The sequence below is a fragment of the Podarcis bocagei genome (genome assembly GCF_964188305.1).
Source record: "Podarcis bocagei genome assembly, chromosome: 4".
NCBI lineage: Eukaryota > Metazoa > Chordata > Lepidosauria > Squamata > Lacertidae > Podarcis > Podarcis bocagei.
The window spans coordinates 74,124,062-74,144,201 of NC_138128.1; the positions used below are offsets into that span (position 1 = coordinate 74,124,062).

Below are 20,140 nucleotides of genomic sequence, written 5' to 3' on the forward strand. Positions count from 1 at the left end.
GTTACCCCGGGGCATTCCCCTGGGGTCGTAGCAACAAGTACTCCACTTCCCAGTCGGGCGACCGCATCTGGGTGAGAAAAGTTGCGAAATGAATGTGTGAGTGTTTGGTGTGGGGACGCTGTACAGGGCCATACTGAAAATGGGAGGGGGGAGGCTTGAAAGGCTTGAAAGGTCCAGTAATCCCCCTTCAATGTATGTTAAACAACTTCAAGGAAGGACCAAAATCAGCATAGACCAGGGGGGACATCCTGACCAGATTCCCTATATAGACAACTGGCTGAAGGTGGTAGATGACAATCACCCCCCCCCCGGTTGAAGAAATGCAGGACTGAACATTGCAAAGTCACTCCCTCATGTCAGGTTTTGGAGAGGGAAGATGTCCAGAAGAAGTGCAGTGTTTATGGAGAAGAGTGTACAGAACAGTAAGCAGTTATTACTGCATTAACAGAGGAAAATAAAAGAAAAGAGCATGAAACAGGATGCTGCTATAGAATTAATGTAACAGGATCTTGAACAGACAAATGAAGGACTTAATAGATTAAACACAGGTCATTTAGAAGAGAGGTCTCAACTAATTCAAGACCTCCAGAGGCATGGAAGAGAATTTGACAACCTCAGAGAGGTTTTAGCTGAGAAAGACAAAGAAATTTCTGCTATTATTTCAAATACAAATGTGTATTCTGAGCAGATTAATATTCTGAAATGTCAGATCAAGTGCAAAGAGGATGAAATGCAAGACAGGGAAATAGTGTTGTCTAAGGCTGAAAGGGAAGTCCAGTTACTGAAAGATCTACAAACCAAAGGTGTGAACAGTGGAGGCAGAAAGCTTTCAGAACTTTCTGAACAGTTAAGTGCAATAAAATCAGAACTGGCTGAGAAAAAATAAAAAAATTTGAAAAACGCTAGTAAAACAAAAGAGAATGAAGAATTTGTTAGGCAAAACAAAGAGACTAGCCAAACAGTTAAAGATCTTCATTCTGCAATTAAGACTTGTGATGTTACTTACAACAACAAACTCATGGAGTGTGACTCACAAATTAAATTGTTTAAAGAACAAATAAGTAAATCAGCTACAAAATTGCAAGAAACAGGAATAGAATGTAAGGAGGAACAGACCATTTTAAATCCCAGGTCGATGAACATATCTCTGTAAAGGAGAAATTGAACAAGTTACTAAAATTAAAAGAAAAACAAAGAACAAAGTTTTGTGAATGAGCTGAAATCAGTGAAAGATTCATACAACCAGCTCACTTTACAAAATGCAAAAAAAGGGATGAAGATTTAGCTAATTTATCCAGACAACTTGCTGAACATACTGACCATCTAGAAATTGTCAAAAGGTCACTGCAAGGAAAGGCAGAGATTGTGATATCCCTAAAAGACAAGCTTAAAGTTGTGGAACAGCAGGCTTTTGCAGAATCCTGATCCAAGGCTTCAGTATTTTAGCAAAACCTCTAAATGAGAGTACCAGAGGAAGAGAAAGAGACCCCTTTGAGTGGGGACCAGCCCAACAAGAAGCCTTTGAGACTATCAAGCAATTAGATTCCACAGTGAAAGGCTGGCCACCCTGTCTGTGGCCTGTCGCTGCCACCGCCACACTAGTGGAAGAAGCAGACAAGTTCATGTTTGGCCAGGAGATGCATGTGAATGTGCCCCATTTGGTTCTCACCCTTATGGAATATAAGGAGGCTGAAACAGGCTTTGCCCAACCCATTGAGAAGTCTGCAGGCGCAGTGGAAGCTTGTGAAGCAGACGTGCCTGATGTTCTAGAGAGACCAAAGGGTCCTAGTCATTTTAAGGGCCAGCGTTGATTCTTGGCTGTTGGCAATACTCCAAGGGAGGAAGTCCTGGGTAGCGTGGCAGTCACTGAAGACAGCATGTCAGGCCACAGTGGCAGCCAGACCAGAAGGGGCTGTGGGACGCCCAGAAAGCCCAGAGGGGGCTAGAGAATGCCCAGAAAAAGTACCAAGCCCAGAGGGGGCTGAGGCTGTTTTGGGAAGCTGTTTCTACGCTTCAATAAGTTGTTCCTCAGGCAGCAGAGTACCCAGAAGTGGGGGTGCAAGCCAGGCAAGCCGTTCCAATACCTCTAAGAAAGCCAAAGTCTCCAAGAGTTGTTTGTGTTCTGAGGCGAAGTCCAACAGCAAAAGGCATTGCCCTGCAATTGGCAGCAGGATGCAAGGCTAATGTCCAGAAGTTGAGACGTTACTGGAAGCAGTATGGGGTCCCGAAGAGATTGCCGTGATGCACTGCAAAGCCCATGGGAGAGGCCGGGACATGGTCACTAGGGGCAACCGGAAGGCAGACAACGCAGCTCGTGAAGCAGCTTTGAAACCTCCACCAGCACTCAACGCAGCCCTCATCCCACAACTCACTCCAGACGATGTGGAACCACGCTACACACCGGAGGAGCAACAGTGGGCACGCCAGGAAGGAGCAACACTCCAGGAGGGATGGTTCCGTCTACCAGAAAACCGTGTTTTTGTGCCCCAACATCTGGCTACCGTGATTGTGAAGAATTACCACGAGTCCACTCATCTAGGGGGTCCAGCTGCCAGAGCACACCTTGGGAGACTTTTCTATATCACTAACCTTTCTCAACTAGTTGCTGCTATATCCCAGGGGTGTGTCCTGTGCGCCAAGAACACCCCCAGACAAGGCCACCTCCCCCCACCGGGTGTACAACACGTGGGCTTTACCCCTATGGAAAGCCTGATTGTGGACTTCACTGAATTGCCTCCAGCTAGGGGTATCAAATACCTGCTTGTGTTTGTCTTCACCCTGACGGGCTGGACAGAGGCATACCCCACTAGAACAGAGATACCTTGTGAAGTGTCCAAGAAACTGTTACATGAACTCATACCCCGATTTGGCCTCCCCAGAAGTATTGGCAGTGACAATGGCCCTGCCTTCATTGATAAAGTTGTGCAAGAAGTGTGCAAGGCGCTGCAGATAAACTGGAGGCTACACACAGCCTACAGACCCCAGAGTTCGGGAAAACCTGAGCGTATGAATCGCACCTTGAAGACCCACTTGGCCAAGCTGACCCAGGAGTCAGGACTACACTCCAACCAAGAGACTGAGACTATCACCCTTTGAACTTTTGTATGGCAGGCCACCCCCTTTCGTCTGAGACATCCCCGCCAGTTTGGGGCGGGTGGGAGATCACATCACTCAGGAACAAGTGCAATTCCTGTCCCCGTGTGTGTTTGCTTCCCTTTCCAGGTACTACCTCGAGCCTACACCGTGCAGTCTCGCTGAGCCGGTCCACCAGTTCCAGCCGGGTGACAGCGTGGAAGCGCAACCCCCTCATCCCTAAGTGGCGAGGCCCGTATACCGTCCTCCTCTCCATCCCAACTGCGGTGAGAGTAGCCGACGTGACTCCCTGGGTGCATCACACGCGTCTGATCATCACCTTGTGTCTGACGCTACCGGAAACGCGTTGGGCCACGGGCAACGTGATCCTGCGACTGATCATCACAAGGACTTTCACAAGGACTTTCCCCTTTTCTCTATTATGTTCTGTATTGATTTGCTCTGTGTCCTACTGCCCTTTTTGCTCTATGTCCTATTGTCCTGACCCCACTGAGTCATACCAACCCTATTGGCCTGCGGACCTCTGCTACGACTGGTTCGTCTTGCCAGTGGTAAGAAATGGCGTGCTCATTGGTTATTGGGAACAGGGGTTTGATGAGGTTGCCGTATTGAAATATCCCACTACCCCACTGTGGCTTCTCTTCCACACCACTGTCCAGCGCACATGGGTACTGCTCCTACGGGAAGTTGCAGAGACAGTCGAAATCTATCGAGTTCTGGACCGCTCTTGCTGTTGTGGGGGGGTAACCAACTGTCAATCGGGAGGTGGAGCACTGTACCAAGCCCATCTGGTAGACCAGGTCCTAATCTTGATCCAGGTGTTGCATGGGACGGAGCCTATCTTAATGCAAATATTGCAGGGGAGGGAGCCTGAACCAGGTGCACATTGAAATTGCTGAACAAGTGCCAGTAAATCCTGCAGCCCCACCTGTGGTTGTCGTGGTGGCTCGAGCCTCCCAAAAATCCCAGAATACTGCCTGAACTACTGGGCCTGGTAACTCCACATCTAATGTCCTTGAATGTGGTAGGGTATTCTTGTGGCTGCATAAGGGTTGCCACCCCAGGCTTCAGCCTCCATAGGCCCTGGTCAGAGACCACGTAGGTGACCGCTACCCAGTAGGACCAGCCTTTGAACTTTACAGAGTCTATTGCCATCCCTATAGCTCCCGAGGCCTAACAGTGTATCAGTGCCAGGCGGCCACTTTTCCCTGTGTAGAGTGGGAATGTTTTGTGTGTAGACGCTGTTCACGCCTCAGTAGGGCCAGGAGTTAGAGGCCCACATGACCTGGCCTTCGTGGGCCACCATCCCTTTGGCTTGTGGTATTACCCTTTTTGTGGTATTTCTGTGTTGGTGGTACAGTTCTTCGTTCTGGGCCACCGAACATCCCACGAATCAGGATGTGGATCATACCCTGCCTCCTGATGGTTCTCACCTCTCAGATGGCCACCGGGTGGAGGGAGAACACCTTCCTGAACATGACCACGGTTGTGGCCAAGAGCCTGAACAGGTCTGAGTGCTGGGTATGCGTACGAGGTCAAGATTCTGAACACCACCTATGTGGTTCCCGAGCACCATATTTGAAGACTTGACAGGGTCATAGAGGGAGGCACGTGTATCCACAGGAGTGTACATTTCCTGGCTCTCTATGATATTGTACCTATAGGTCCATCAAGCGAAAATGGAGAACCGTGACCGGTCAGCATTTTCGTGATGGAAAGGGGGGAATGCAGGGGTGAAGGTCAGGATGACCAATAGAGAGCCAGGCTAAGAACCTCTGAAGCCATATTATAGGGCCATCTAAAAGCTAAAAGCACAAAGCCATTTTAGAAAGCTAAAGACTATTTCTCTTTCTCATGTTTGTCACTTTGCCACCTTTTGCAGAGGCAGCAAGCATGCAAGCTTGTGGGTGCAGCTAGATTGCCTCTGCGGGAAGTTTGCTAGTTGAGGTTAAGCCATTTCTGAGAAACGACCCCTGACAAAGGCAAGTAGCAGGATGTTTGCTGACCGCCAGGCTCCAGAGATAACGCTTAGGTGTGAAGTGGCTAAACCACAAGGACATTTCTTGGAAGTGGGGGGTTCAGGGGCACTTCCTGGAACTAGTACAGAGGTTAAGTAGATTATAAGCCAGTAGCGCCACCTAGTGGAATAGGCAACTTGGAACCGAAAGGACACACCAAATTTATTCATTGGTTGAGCTTTAATGAATATGTATCAATGACCATAGGAAATTGTCAATCATTGGCTAAAGGGATGCCAAGGGGCTAAACTGTACTTTGCAGAAAGATATATAAGTTGACTGCCCCAAAGGGGGGGCGGGCATTCTTCATTTTCCTGAATGCACCCTATTTGCTTTTTGTCGGACAAAAATCCAAATAAAAACTTTTTCTTTAAGAAACTTTGCTGCCTGATTTTTACATTCCTGGTCTGAATACCGATGTCCCTTTCAAGGCCTTTCTGTTTGGAACTCAACACTCTCCCCAGAACAACTTCTCTCCCCACAGACCACATCCTGCCCTCCTTTAATGCTTTTACAGTGGTACCTCGGGTTACATACGCTTCAGGTTACAGACTCCCCTAACCCAGAAATAGTACCTTCAGGATGAGAACAGAAATCGCGCGGCGGCGGCAGGAGGCCCCATTAGCTAAAGTGGTGCTTCAGGTTAAGAACAGTTTCAGGTTAAGAACTGACCTCCGGAATGAATTAAGTACTTAACCCGAGGTACCACTGTACATGCATTTTACATACATAATTTTATTTGCTGTTACTGAACTGCTGAGGCTGGGAGTTCATAAGTCTCAACAAGGTATATTGTTTTATTCCTAGCCTTGAACCAGGACAGCATACATATATGAAGTGTCCAAATGAATCCTAGGTGTTTGACAATTATTCTTGCAGAATGTGTCAACATTGCTGGTGTTTCAGTTTTTTAAAATTATTTTATTGTTGTTAGAACTGTTATTAAATAAATGGCTGTATTTTGGGTGAATGTATCAATATTGCTGTTTGTTTTTAAAAGAATATCTTATTGCCGTTGTGATTGTTATTAAAGAAATGGCTGACTAAAAGAAATGTGCCCAGGGTGAATGACAGAAATTTTACATTTTCACTTTTTGATCTTGCGTAGGTAAAACATGAGAGAGCCAAAACCTGAACCTGCTGGAGTAGGAATCCAAAAGTAACCATCAACTACAGATTCTTACCAGACTCTTGCAGATGGATTTATGCTCTTTGATATATTTACGGAGCTGGTCAATGAACAAAGGCAACCTTTTTTAAGCAACCCCAGACTTTGCAGAGCTGATTTTGGGATTGCTTGGGAACAAAACTCCTGTCTGGCCTATAGAATCTATCTTGCACAGGCAGATGGAATGCCTACAGCTTCTTTTAGCTGTTATTAATGTTCAAGGAAACGTGGTTGGAAGAGTTCCATTATCTGAACCAAAAGAAAGGCTTGGAAAACCTCATGAGAAGCAGCAGACAAGCCTTGGGTCTATAGCTTCCTCATCACAGCTGTGGTTCAGAACACGTTTGAGATTCTCAAACTTTTCAGCCACCGCCTGCCAAACATAAAGACCTCAAATCATTCCCAGTTGCATGCATAAAAATAAATAGTGCTTTTCATTCAGGCAGTGCCAATGCAATATGAGTTACTGAATGAGAGCCATCATGCGCAAATACTGCATTCAATCTGGTTGTTGAATGTTGTTCATGCTACGTTGTCTGTGAAACTCACACTAACATTCACCGTCACACTGCTTTATGGCTAGTTGTTTTGTGGAGTGCCGTGGTTTACAGAATTACAATTAACTGCACATGGCTAAAGCTAAAAGTGTTTTAGGAAACTGTTTTGTGGAAGCCCAGTAGAGATGTCGAGAAACACAATCTCAGCATTTCTACTTCTTCACCTGTAATTTTGAGCAAATTGAGTTTCTAGGCCTATGAGGTTGACAGCCTCTTGGGAATGACATTCCAGACGTTGATGCGAAAGGTTCCCTCATGGTTAACATTACAACTCAACATCCTATATCAAACACTTTCAATGCCGTTTTACATGTGTTTCCACATATTTCAGGATAAGTGAGCTTGTGTGTTTTTTTGTTTAATAACATATGCTGGAGCAAAATTAGCTGTGGGAAGAAATGTTTAGTAAAACCTCGGTTTGGATCCATGCCACCTGTGTGTGCTGTGAAACCAGGCTTTAAGCAATACAGTAGGAAACGTCTGTAGGTTTGGAGAGCATTGTCAGAGATGTCTCTCTATACTTTATGAACATCTTAGAAACAAACTTCCTGGCTGATGGAACTGTCTTCCTCCATTTAGGAGGCACGCAATCCCATCTCCTATTTGTTTCCAGTGGAAAAGAATACAGTAGATTATAATCCCTTTTGGTGTAAAGACATTTGTGTAACCTAGAAAGAAAGGAGTTTATAGTCCCAGTTGGGGAACACAATGTAAAAGAGAGGAACCCTGCTGTAACTGAAGCGTCTTAAAAGCCCCTTTGAGCTAACTGGGTGGTGCCTAAACTGTGAAGGGTCATTGTGCTGGCAAGCCTAGAAAAGAAGTAAAAAGGAAACAGAAACTGTGTGGGTGAGTACAGTATGGGCTCGTCCACACTTCTCCTTATCCTGTGCCCAGAAACAGTTTCCCAGTCGTCCCTTGCTTTCCCCAGGAAAACCCTCTCTTTAACAGAATTAGAACAAACATCAATTCATGGAAAGCCTGGGACTGACGTTTGTTCCAATTCAGTGGTAAAGATCAGACTGAGACAAGGTCTCTCAAAAAGAATGTGCTTGTCTACCATCCTGCCAAAAACCAAGCATGGTGTGGGTAATGTATATTAGCATCTGAGAAAGGTCACTGAAATTAAAGAGAAGTCATGTAAATGGCAGTAACATATTTTTTATTTTGTGTGTGGTGTTTGTGGTCATTCTTAGCCTGTTTGTTTGTTTGTTTGTTTGTTTGTTTGCTCGCTCGCTTGCTTGCTTGCTTGCTTGCTTGCTTGCTTGCTTTAACATGTTCACTCACCACCAACAGGGAAGTCCAGAGCCCTCAGGGCAGCTAACAAGATAACAAAACATTCTTAGCCTAAGTAAAACGTGAGAGTAATCTATTCCAGACAACAGAGGTTCTTGAGAAAAATACACACATTTTCTTGCTTCTAGAGCAGGGTGGTCCAACATCCGATCCAAGGGCTGCATGTGGCCCTCAAGACCATTTTTGCCGGCCCTTGGCAAAAGTTGACACACCCACCCCAGCCCTCATGCTGCCTTCCCAAAGCTGGGTAAGCAAGATGCTGAGCTTTGGGAAGTAGGCACAAAGCTCTGACAAGGTCCTAGAGTCCTCCTGCCTCCTTCCAAAAGCCTAGTTAGTGCTTGCCCAGCTTTGGAAAGGAGATGGGAACACTCTGACCCTGCCTGAGCTTTGGGAAGGAGATGCAAGGAGCCGCTACCTTAGAGAAAGGACTCTGCATTTTGTTTTCTTTTTCTGTTTTTTTTTTTTTAATTTACGGTAGATTAGTTTCTTATATTGTATTGTATTATGAAAAAGGCTTTCCAATGCTAGAATGCCTTTGTTATCAGTGTGTGTGTGTGTGTGTGTGTGTGAGAGAGAGAGAGAGAGAGAGAGAGAGAGAGAGAGAGAGAGAGAGAGAATTGTCGTTGTTAATAAAGTAAATATCAGTGACTGTACTTTTCTGCATTTCAGTCCCTTCTGACCTCTGTATTCAGTCCTCCCCAACCCATCCCATGACCATGTATGTACCTGCAATTCAAAATAACATTTCATGCATCTGTTGAAGTGCACTGTAGCCCATAAAAGCTTATGCCATACTAAATGTGTTAGTATTTAAAGTGCCCCCAAACTCTTTGTTGTTTTTGCTGCAAGAGATTAACATGGCTACCCCTCTGGATACTTTTTTTGTCTTTCTTTTTAAACCAAACCAGTTTTAACGTAAGGTTAAAAACTTTTTCCCTGCCCACCCAATTGCTCCAATCTTTTCCCAAACCAAAACCTTGTGCTACAGTAAATAGCAGCTGTCTGCAAGGTTGCACAGTAGCTATCTTCTGCACCTGACAGAAGCTACACAGAATATACACAGAAGCTAATGTGCACAAGTGTGTGGGCTGACCAGGCGCAAAGGCCAGCCACAGTTTTGTGAAACAAATGTGCAATGGAAAAGACTCTTCTAAAGATTCTGAACTCCTGAGGATACTCTCTGATTTATTATCTCCAGAAAGTTCATAGATGAGAGAAAAGGTTGTGATGGAGAACTCCATACCTCTTTGTACAAATCCTTCCCCTATATTCCTCAGACACACAGCATACTCTCCCTATACTGCTATGAGTTTGAAGGGGAAGAAGTAGGCTATATGTGAGACCCTTCTAATCCCTAGATCCAGCAAGTGTTAAAATATAAGTCTGGCTAGGTTCCTGTGCTGAAGTGATTGCCTGGGTGATTTACTTTTGTAGGGTACTGGTGGTAGCACACCAAGCTCAGAACAGAAGTTCCTGACAAATATTCCCTGATGAGGGGGAGCCCAATCAATGTAACACTAAATGCCAATGTCTTCTATTTGTGTATCCTGACGTATTATTATTATTATTATTATTATTATTATTATTATTATTATCATCATCATCATCATCATCATCATCATAATATTTTATTAAATGTGCAAACTGGAAGGCTTGCTCTACAGACCAAAGTTTAGATCAGTGGGTTAATCACAGTGTTACACTTCTCTCCACCATCATCACCCACCAAGCCAGGGTCATGAGTTTGAAGCCCTTTTTCTGTCATCTTCATGTTCCTTTATCTGCAAAGTTTTTAAAAAATATTCCCTCTGCCACACTAAGCTGCACCTTTTGAGAAGAACGTAAAACAAGTTTGGGTAGACCAGTAAATTGCCTCAAAGCCACCTATTCTGGTGTATTATTACATCATAACAGGAGAGTTTGCAGCCATAACTACCAGGTGGCTGGCTGAATGTGGTATATTCCAGGTGTACATATGAATGCATGTACCTGCATGAGCACACACTCACACATGCATGTGTGACTGTTCTTCATGCAGGAGTCACCCCAACAGCCTCCAGATTTCCAGAGCTGACAGTAATTAACTAGCAAATGTGCCCCCATCCCACTCCAGCAGCATATGTTTTCACTTCAGAAATATTTCTTGACATCTGTATCCAATTGAAGAAGTGAGCAATACAGAATTGAATAAAGGGAAGTAGACATGGGGCATATATCCCTGACTTTCCTCTGCCTATCCACTCTCAGTCTACTCAATGACCCCTTGCACAAAAAGGGTGGGGGAAGACACACTGAAAAGTCAGGGCTTCGTTTCAGTCATTCCAAGCTCCATGCCAGGAGAAAAGTGCCAGTTGTTGGCATTTGTCTGACTCAAAAGACAATGGAGTGTGTCTCCAGGGACGAAGTCAAACTGCCCTGTTATCAGCACCAAAGTTCCCCCCTCAGGGCACAGGCCTAGGCAGTGTGTATGGAGATCCCAGGTTCCCCAGTAAAAAATATTTTCCTCTCGGCCTCACTGAGGTGCTCCAAAGGAAAGCAGACAAATACATTTGGCACCAGCTTGGCTCCAGCAGCTCCTGAAAGGCAGAGTACAAGGCACCAGCTAACCATCGGAGGGTCTCCACACTGGATTTGTGTAGGGCTTACTCTTTAGCCTTTTCTTCTCCGGAAGATACCATGCAAGACTGCAGAGGTTTAGGGTCAGTGTTTTCCTTGTCTTAGATGGGCTACTTTCTCAGGCTGATGAGGAGCCTTATCCGCCCCTCACCTCCCTCTACATCACATGAAACCAGCTAATTAAAGGCTTCTTTGAGCCCACTGAGGTCATTGACAGAGGTCTTACCACTGCATCATTGTATGATTTGCTGCTTTGGCCTTGCCATCAGTTGACCTCTGCTGGGGGTGAGACATTTTCCTGCATCTGTGCTTTGAGTGTGATTGGATCGTTCAGTCATTCGTGTTGCAGCAGAATCACCTGCTCTCTAAGGAAGCATGCCAGTCCAATGACTTATGCAGAAGCTCAAGGGGCCAGGCTCCCCTGAGGTTGGGCGGCTCTAATTTTTAGACACTCTAAAAGTAATTCTTTTTAGTTATGAGCATGGTGTGCCACAAGTAGAGGTGGTGGAGAAATTTGACTTAGTTCACATTTTAAAATGAGCCTATCTAATTCACACAATGAACAAACTGAAACACAGCCACACTTTGAAATCTGCACTTCTCCAAATTTTGCAATGTAATTCTACAGGCAAGTAAATGTGTACCCAAAAGTATATACTAGGGGAAAGTGTGTAAATAAATGAAAACATTTGCAAAAATAATTGTGTATCTTATTATGGTATAAAATAAGATTTGTATTTGGGAAAATGGTTTGCAAACATGCATGTCTTATCCAAAATTCCACAGAAAACTGTGTATATTAGAAATAATTTGCACTGAAATGCTGATTAATTTTCATGAGGACTTAAAAAAATAAATCACAAACTGATGTGGAAATGTGGAGAACTGAATTTAAGACTGGGAAACTGAGAAACTGAGAGAAACCAAGATTCCCACCCCACCACCCCACCCTTGCTAGCCACATGCTATTCCTTGTGCCTCATAATTGCAGGGTAAACTGGCACAGATTTATTTAAGGAAACTATAATACTTTGACTACTTTTTATAATTTTATTTTTTTTTATATAATAATTTTTATTGCGTTTTTTCCAAATTACAGATAGAAAAGAAAGAACATAGACAGCAAAAAGAAAGAAGAAAAACAGAGAATCTCAACCACTTCATCAACTTATTTCAGAATTCTATCGGACTTCCCCACATCTCCCGCATAATGCATTCTTAACAATAAAATTATCAGCAAATTATAACCTTGTTTCATGTGTTTCTTTTTTACTTTCAATTGTAGTTTAAGTTTAAATCTCTTGTTTTCCATTTACTCTTAAAATATAACATATTGTCATTTTTACCCATTTAAACCTTAATTCTTTCATAAAAATTATCCAATTTCTTATATAAACCACTTTTGTTGCTGGGGCTAACATTCCAAATCATACGGCGTCTTAAGATTCATATAACTTATAATACTTTTGCAAATAGTCCTTAAATTTTTTCCAATCCTCCTCCATAGCTTCTTCTCCCAGATCTCGGATCCTTGCAGTCATCTCGGCTAGTTCCATGTAGTTCATCAGTTGCGTCTGCCAGTCCTCCAGTGTGGGCAAATCTTGAGTCTTCCAATGCTTAGCGATAAGAATCCTTGCTGCAGTAGTAGCGTACATGAAAAGAGTTCTATCCTTCTTTAACACCTTCTGGCCGACAATGCCCAGGAGGAATGCCTCCGGTTTCTTAGGGAAAGTGTATTTAAACACCTTTTTTAACTCGTTATATATCATTTCCCAGAAGGCCTTCACTCTTGGGCAGGTCCACCAGAGGTGAAAGAATGTCCCTTCAGCCTCCTTACATTTCCAGCATTTATTATCGGACAAATGGTAAATCTTAGCAAGCTTGACTGGGGTCATGTACCACCTGTATACCATTTTCATAATGTTTTCTTTCAAGGCATTACATGCCGTAAACTTCATACCGGTGGTCCATAACCTTTCCCAGTCCTCAGACATGATGTTATAACCAATGTCCTGAGCCCATTTTATCATGGCTGATTTAACTGTCTCGTCCTGAGTGTTCCATTTAAGCAGCAAGTTATACATTCTCGATAATAGCTTGGTCTTTGGTTCTAACAATTCTGTCTCAAGTTTCGATTTTTCCACCTGGAATCCTGTTTTTTTATCTAGCTTAAAAACCTCATTAATTTGGGCGTAGTGAAACCAATCTTGCACCTTACCCTTTAACCTTTCAAAGCTCTGCAGCCTCCAGTTGTCTCCAATGTTCTCTATTATTTCCCAATATTTCGGCCATCCGGCCTCCATATTGGGTTTTTTCCGAGCCTTGGCCTCAATTGGTGATACCCACCTCGGAGTTTTGCTTTCTAATAAGTCTTTGTATTTTTTCCAGACCATAAATATTGCTCTCCTGACAATATGGTTTTTAAACATTCCATGTGTTTTTGCCTTGTCATACCACAAATACGCATGCCAACCTAACGAGTTATTAAAGCCTTCCAGATCCAGGACATCAGTGTTTTCCAACAAAATCCAATCTCTCATCCAGCAGAAGGCTGCAGCTTCGTAATATATCCTTAAGTCCGGCAGGGCAAATCCCCCTCTCTCCTTTGCATCAGTTAGTATTTTAAACTTTATTCGGGGCTTTTTGCCCTGCCAGACAAATTTAGAGATATCCTTCTGCCACTTTCCAAAACATTCCACTCTGTCCACAATCTGTAAGGCCTGAAACAAAAACAACATCTTTGGCAAAACGTTCATTTTTATAGCTGCAATTCGGCCTAACAAGGATAACTTCAGTCTTGACCAAATTTCTAAATCTTTTTAAACTTCTAACCAACATTTCTCGTAATTATCTTTAAATAGGTTCAGGTTCTTGGAAGAGAGATTGACCCCCAGGTATTTCACTTTTTTAACAATGTTTAGTTCTGTTTCCTTCTGAAACTCTTCTGTTTCAGTAGCTGTCAAATTTTTCCCTAACACCTTAGTTTTTTGTTTGTTCAACTTGAAACCCGCCACCCGACCAAATTTCTGTATCAGTTCTAGAACTCTTTTTGTACTAGATTCTGGCTCCTGTAGTGTTAAAACCAAGTCATCTGCAAATGCTTTCAGTTTATATTGTTTCACTCCGACCCGTATTCCTTGTACCTGCCGATCCTTCCTTATCATGTTCAGCAAAACCTCCAGGACTGAAATAAACAATAAAGGGGACAGGGGGCACCCCTGACGTGTTCCTTTTTCAATCTGAAGTTCTTCTGTCACCACATTGTTCACTATCAACTTAGCTTTTTGTTCGGAATAGATTGCTTCTATTCCGTTCTCAAACCCCCTTCCCACTCCCATCCCTTCCAAGTTTTTCTTCATAAATTTCCAAGAAATATTGTCAAAGGCTTTCTCCGCATCAATAAAAATTAACACTGCTTTAGTGTTGATGTTTGTTTGTAAAAGTTCCAGAATATCAATAATGTTCCTGGTGTTATCAAACAAATGTCTACCAGGGAGAAAGCCTGCTTGGTCCTTATGAATTACTTCATTTAAAACCTTTTTAAATCTATTTGCCAAAATGTCTGCAAATATTTTGTAATCCACGTTCAGGAGTGAGATGGGACGGTAGTTCTTGAGTTGAGTCTTTTCAGTTTCCACTTTAGGTATCAGAGTGATGAATGCTTCTTTCCACGTATCTGGTGCCCTCCCTCCCCCCATAATCTGGTTGCAAACCTCCACTAATGGTTGTGTCAAGTAGTCCTTTAACATCCTGTAGTACTTGGAGGTAAGTCCATCAGGGCCTGGGGATTTGCCTAACTGCATATTCTGTATGGCAACCTCAATTTCCTGTTGTGTTATTTTACAATTCAAGATTGATCTCTTCTCTTGAGATAATTCTGGTAGGCCGTTATCTTTCAGAAATTGTTCTATCTCAGTCACTTCCTCAGGCCCTTGGGTGTACAATTTTTTGAAATATTTCTGGAAGCACTTTCTAATTTCTCCTGGTTTCTGAATATTTTTTCCCTCCACTTCTAGATTGGTAACATAGTTTAATTTTTGTCTCTTTTTCAACTGCCAAGCTAACAGCTTCCCACATTTATTCGCAGATTCAAAAGATCTTTGGTTCATTTGTTTAATTTTCCATTCCACTTCTTGGTTGATCAATTTCATATATTGTGACTGGTGAAATTTAATTTCTCTTAAAGTCTCTTTTGATTTTGGATTCAGTCTTAATTTTTTCTCTCCGGCTGTTATCTTCTCTAATATCTTATCCTTTTTCCCATTCCAAAGTTTTTTCTTGATCGTATTTTGTTGTATCAGAAACCCTCTCATAACAGCTTTGCTTGCGTCCCAGATTATTCTTTTTTCCACCGAGGTGTTGAGGTTAATTTCAAAGTAGTCCTTTAAGGTTTTTTGGGCCTTCTTTACAATCTCTTGATCTCTTAGCAGGTTGTCATTCATTTTCCATCTGAAGGAATCGGCAGTAGAAAATCTCATTTCTATTTTCATAGCGTTATGGTCGGAGCATGTCTTTGGGCAGATTTCTACTCTTGTGGTCTTAGGTGCCAGACCTCTAGTTGTCCAAATTTGGTCGATTCTTGTCCATGACAGATGGGCCTCAGAAAAGAAAGTTCCTTCTTTACCTAGGGGGTTTCTCGTCCTCCATAGATCAATCAAATCCATATTGTCAGTTAGTTCGAAAAAAGTCTTTGGTAGTCTTCCATCTTTGGTCAGGTTCTGGTTCTGTGACTTATCCATATAGGTAGAGACCACCCCATTCATGTCTCCCATCATAATGATGTTAGAATAGTCCAGATAATCCAGTAATGTCTCATGAAGCTTCTTGTAGAATTCTGATTTCCCCTCATTTGGTGCGTAAATTCCTAATATCAAGACTTTTTCTCCTTGGATTTGTATTTCAATTGCCAGGATTCTTCCTTGTTCATCTTTAAACAAAAATTTTGGTGATAAATTCTCTTTTGCATAGATCACCACTCCTCTCTTTTTAACTCTGTCTGATGAGATAAATTCTTGGCCTAGTCTTTTGTTTATTAACACTTTCCTGTGAAGCCTGGTCACGTGGGTTTCTTGCAGACAGATTATATCCAAGTGTTCCTTCTTCAAAATATGAAAAATCCTTTTGCGTTTTTCCGGGGAATTCGCGCCATTAATGTTCCAACTATACAGCTGTAGAGACATCCTGTATTAATCTGTTGTTGCTCTTTATGGGGTGTCTTCTTTCTTGTCTAAATCCGAGGGTGCTGGCACTTTCCCAGACTCAGGTGGAGGCCAAGGACCTGCTATTCCCTTCTGCAGGTCTTCTCCGTGGTCGTGCAGAAACTTCTGGCTATCCTCTTTCGTTTTGATTTTAATTTTCTTTCCTGTGTAGTTGAATGATAGGCCTTGTGGAAACTCCCACCTGTAGGGTATTCCGTTGCTTCTCAAAAGCCCAGCTAGGTCAGTGTAGTTTGATCTGAGATCCAGTAGTTGTTTAGGGATATCCTTGTAAATTTGAGCTCTTCTGTCCTGGATCTCAAGTGCTTTATTAAAATGTAGGTCAAGTAGTTTGTCTCTCTCTTGCTTGGTCCTTAAGATGATCAAACAGTCTCTAGGCCTGTCCTTCCTGGCAACTCTTCCCAGTCTGAATGCAGTTGTTATTTTAAAATCTGAATCTTCTTCTATACCCCAGAATTTAGAAAATTCTGCTGTCAAAAAGCCAGTCAAATCCTCTTTCTCAATCTCTGGGATAGAGCGTAATCTCAAATTATTTTCCCTGTTTCTCAGTTCCACCATAGACAGGTAGGCCTGCTGGTCGCTGACGTGTTTGTAAAGCGGCCTTACTTCTCCTTTCAATTCATCCGCTTTCTGAATTGCTTGGCCTGCTTTTTCATTCGCAGCCTCGGCCAATTTCCGGTTTTCAGATGTAGCGTCCTTTAAACTCCCAATATCTTGTGAGTGCTTAGCCACCTGTTCAGAAAGTTTAGTAATTGAGGATGTAGCTAGGTCAATTTTAGCAGTTTGATCATCAACCTTTTTGTTCAAAATTGCAAATTGTTGTAGCATTTCCTCTAAAAGAGTTCCAGATCCCCCTGCTGCCATATCCTCAGTTGTTGGCTGTTCAGCTTCCTTAGATGGAGCTGTTGTTGAAGGTACAGCTCCCTGTAAAACAGCAGGGACTGAAGATCTGCGAGCCTGGGAAATCAGAGTTGTTTGTACTAATTGGCCTTTTCCTGCTTTCGACGCAGCTCTTGTTTTCGGTGGACCACTCATTCCACACCTGCCTTTGGATTCAAGGTCAAACTGTCAAATGTTCCATGAGAAAGACAGGCCTCAAAGTAGATAACCAAGCCACAGAGAGTCAAAACAAAGTTGGTTCTCAGGAATTTGTAAATCCCAAACTCCACTAGAGGGAGTGTTGTTACAGTTCAGGAAAGAAGGAAGAAGATTCAGTCGCCATTAAAGTTCCTGCAGTTAAGTAAATTAACAATAGTCCTCAAAGAAAACTTTTTTCCACTGGCAAAGCCCTTTCAATATTGTCCCAATAGTTTATCTGAAGATGCAAGATACAGTTATTTAATTGTATCCACCAATGATGCCTCTATGTATCCGTTTCAACTTTGTATATGTATCCGCAAAGAAGCTTTTTACCCCCTGCAAGCCCGGGACTGGGGTTTTTAAAGTTTTAAAAGTCCAGTAAGGGAGAGGATCCTCAAGTAAAATCAAAACAGTAGCAGATAGAAAAATAAAAGCTTGCCTTTCCCTTCAGTTACCAACTCCACCAGATGCATGAAGCTTCCCGTCTTTAAATCCCTTTTTATTGCTTCCAGCTTGTCAGTTCCTTTGCCTTTGATCTCTAAGCACTACCGGGAGACGGACTTCCTTTTTCTCGTCTCCCGCTTTCAGCCAAATTTTTACTTTGTAGTCCCGAAATTAATACTCTTCCTACTCACGAGTAGATGATTTAGAATCCAATTCTTAAGGAAGAAAGGTCGGCGCTCATCAGCAACAGCCGCGCGGCTTCACTCCCGCAGAAAGAGCGATGAATCCACAGCACCGCTTCCCCTCCGCGCTTCCGGACCCCCTTACGGGGACCCTTCTTCGTTTTGGGGGTCGCTCTAGGTGCCCGCCGGATCCCACGGCCACAAGCTCGTTCTGCTCGTGGTTTATCTTAATGGGTCGTCGCTTTGCCGCAGCGAACGACCCTTTTCTGCGGAGCCCCTCTTCGCAGCGCAAAGAGGACCGCCATTACTTTTTTCGCGCCGCCTCCGGAAGTCCACTACTTTTTATAATTTTAGACTATACTTACATTACATTTGCTTTTCTTTATGGCAGCAACTTTGCCCACAGATCATTGATTCTAAGATCTCCTTTTAGCTAAGAGCAAGTTCACACATTCATATTCATCATTCAGTGAGTGCCACCACATATCACACACTACAGGCAAAGCTATCTTAACAGTGAAGACTACCTTAAACATAGAGCTTTCTAATGGAGGTACCTTCTACATTCAGCTGAAAGGAAGAGTCATGGAGGCTGTAGTCCTCTAGACACTTTCCCTGAAGTAAGCCCCACGCATCTCAATGGGCTTACAAATTCTGAGCAAATGTGCATAGGAATAAGCTGTAGACATCCATAAGACTGAGTTGTAAGTGGTGAGATTTCAAAAGATACGCATGCATTTGTAAATTAGTCCAAATCAGGGAAACCTAGCAAGGAAAGGCAGGAAACAACTAAGAATTTAGTTGAGGAAAGACTGAGAATATTAAGCATGAGAAACATGCACAATGAAGCAATGGAAAGTGCTAAAAATGAAAAATCACACTCTAGCAAGGTTCCTCCTACCTTGCTTAGGTTTCACAAAGTATCGAGTGCCAGAAACGACTTCATGCAGAACATGAAAGTATACAGGTGTTGTCAGAAAAGTAAAGGTCAAACTAAACAAGACATTTAAGTACACAACACGCAAAAATACTTAAAATGACCTCATCTCCTTGTTTACAGAAATTAGTAATACGGTCCTCCAATCCAGCTCAGGGCTGCAAAATTTCAGGAAACCTAACTTTTACGTTAGGTCAGAGCTCCCATACTGTTTAGGCTGTCGCTGCAAACAGAACTGTGTGCATGTGCAGAACTGCATCAACATTCTGAGCCAGAAAATGATTCCAAATGGAAGTCAATTTGTAACACTGCTGAGCATGACAAGCTGAACAAATTTCCATACTGAATTGAGGAATTACAAACTTCAGCAACTTCATTTGGCACAATCAGTGATTTAAGGATTCGATCATTACTTGCTGGTGTCCCTTATATTAATAAAGATGTATTTCAAGGCAACATGCCTTAAAAGGGTGAGGGGGGGAGAGAAATTAAAACAAGTTATAAGAAGAGCCATAGCTCAGCAGTATAGGATCTGCCTTCAATCCCTGGCATCTCCCTCCAGTATAAAATCCCAGAAAGTGACTGCCAGTCAGTGTAGACAATACTGAGCTAGATAGATCAGAAGGTCTGACTCAGTGGAAGGCTGTTTTCTTGCCAAAAATATTATGCTTCATTAGGAAGTCTAATTGCTTGTGAGGTCAGCTTAAGCGCCAAAACATCACACAGATACAGGTACGCCATTTTGAATTTTTGTGGAGTTCCCTCTTTTGCAGCAAGCTGTGGCTGGCTGAAAAAATTGAGAAACAACAGGCACCCACTGCCTGCACTTCCGGGAAACAATTGAATAAGTTTTTGTTCCCACTGAACACATAGGTCTCTGCCCCGAGTGTCTGGTTTGTATATATATTTTTAATATAAAAAATCATTCATTTTCTGTACTGTTTTTTCTTTTATTATATTTTATTATATTTTGTACATCTCCTTGAGACATATACAAAGGAGGAGGAGGAGAAAGCAGCTTAGGTTTAATGATCTGCCTTGTCCCTGCCACTAACTGGCCATAGGCATCACCTCAAACATTTCTGCTCCTACAGCTACTTGTTGCTCCAAATGAGAAAAGTCGCTGGTAGCCAGCCATCTTAAATGTATACAATACCTAAGGAATACCCCCTGCACAGGCAGGAATATGGCACAAAAGAACCGTAGTCTGTGACTCACCCTCTGCCATGCAGAGCAAACCTTGTCAGATGGAGTCTCTTGGGATGAGTGAATTCTGGGCCTTGCTGAAGTCATTTTGGGGCACGGACTTCTGCACACCTAGGATTTTAAGCAAAACATACATCTCGTAAGAATGTCAAGCCCATTTTTAATGTGACATTTCCCACAATTCTTCTATTTATAAACTCCTGTTCCCTGTCATACATTTCCTCATTACAAGGCCTTTGATGTTTCAAAATCGAAGAGTGAGTTTTTATTGTTTCGTTACAGTTTCCTGTCTGTCTTCTGGTATATTTGGATTTTGTTGACCTAGCACTT

General features: G+C 42.8%; 1 long non-coding RNA gene across 1 annotated transcript in view; it reads right to left on the bottom strand.

Moving 5' to 3' along the window:
- LOC308584795 overlaps window positions 1-20,140 on the bottom strand; it is a 107,106-nt gene that overhangs the window by 86,465 nt on the left and 501 nt on the right. The window contains exon 2 of the long non-coding RNA XR_014007009.1: window positions 19,823-19,921. This is a non-coding gene — a long non-coding RNA (uncharacterized lncRNA). The remainder of the gene's footprint in view (window positions 1-19,822; window positions 19,922-20,140) is intronic.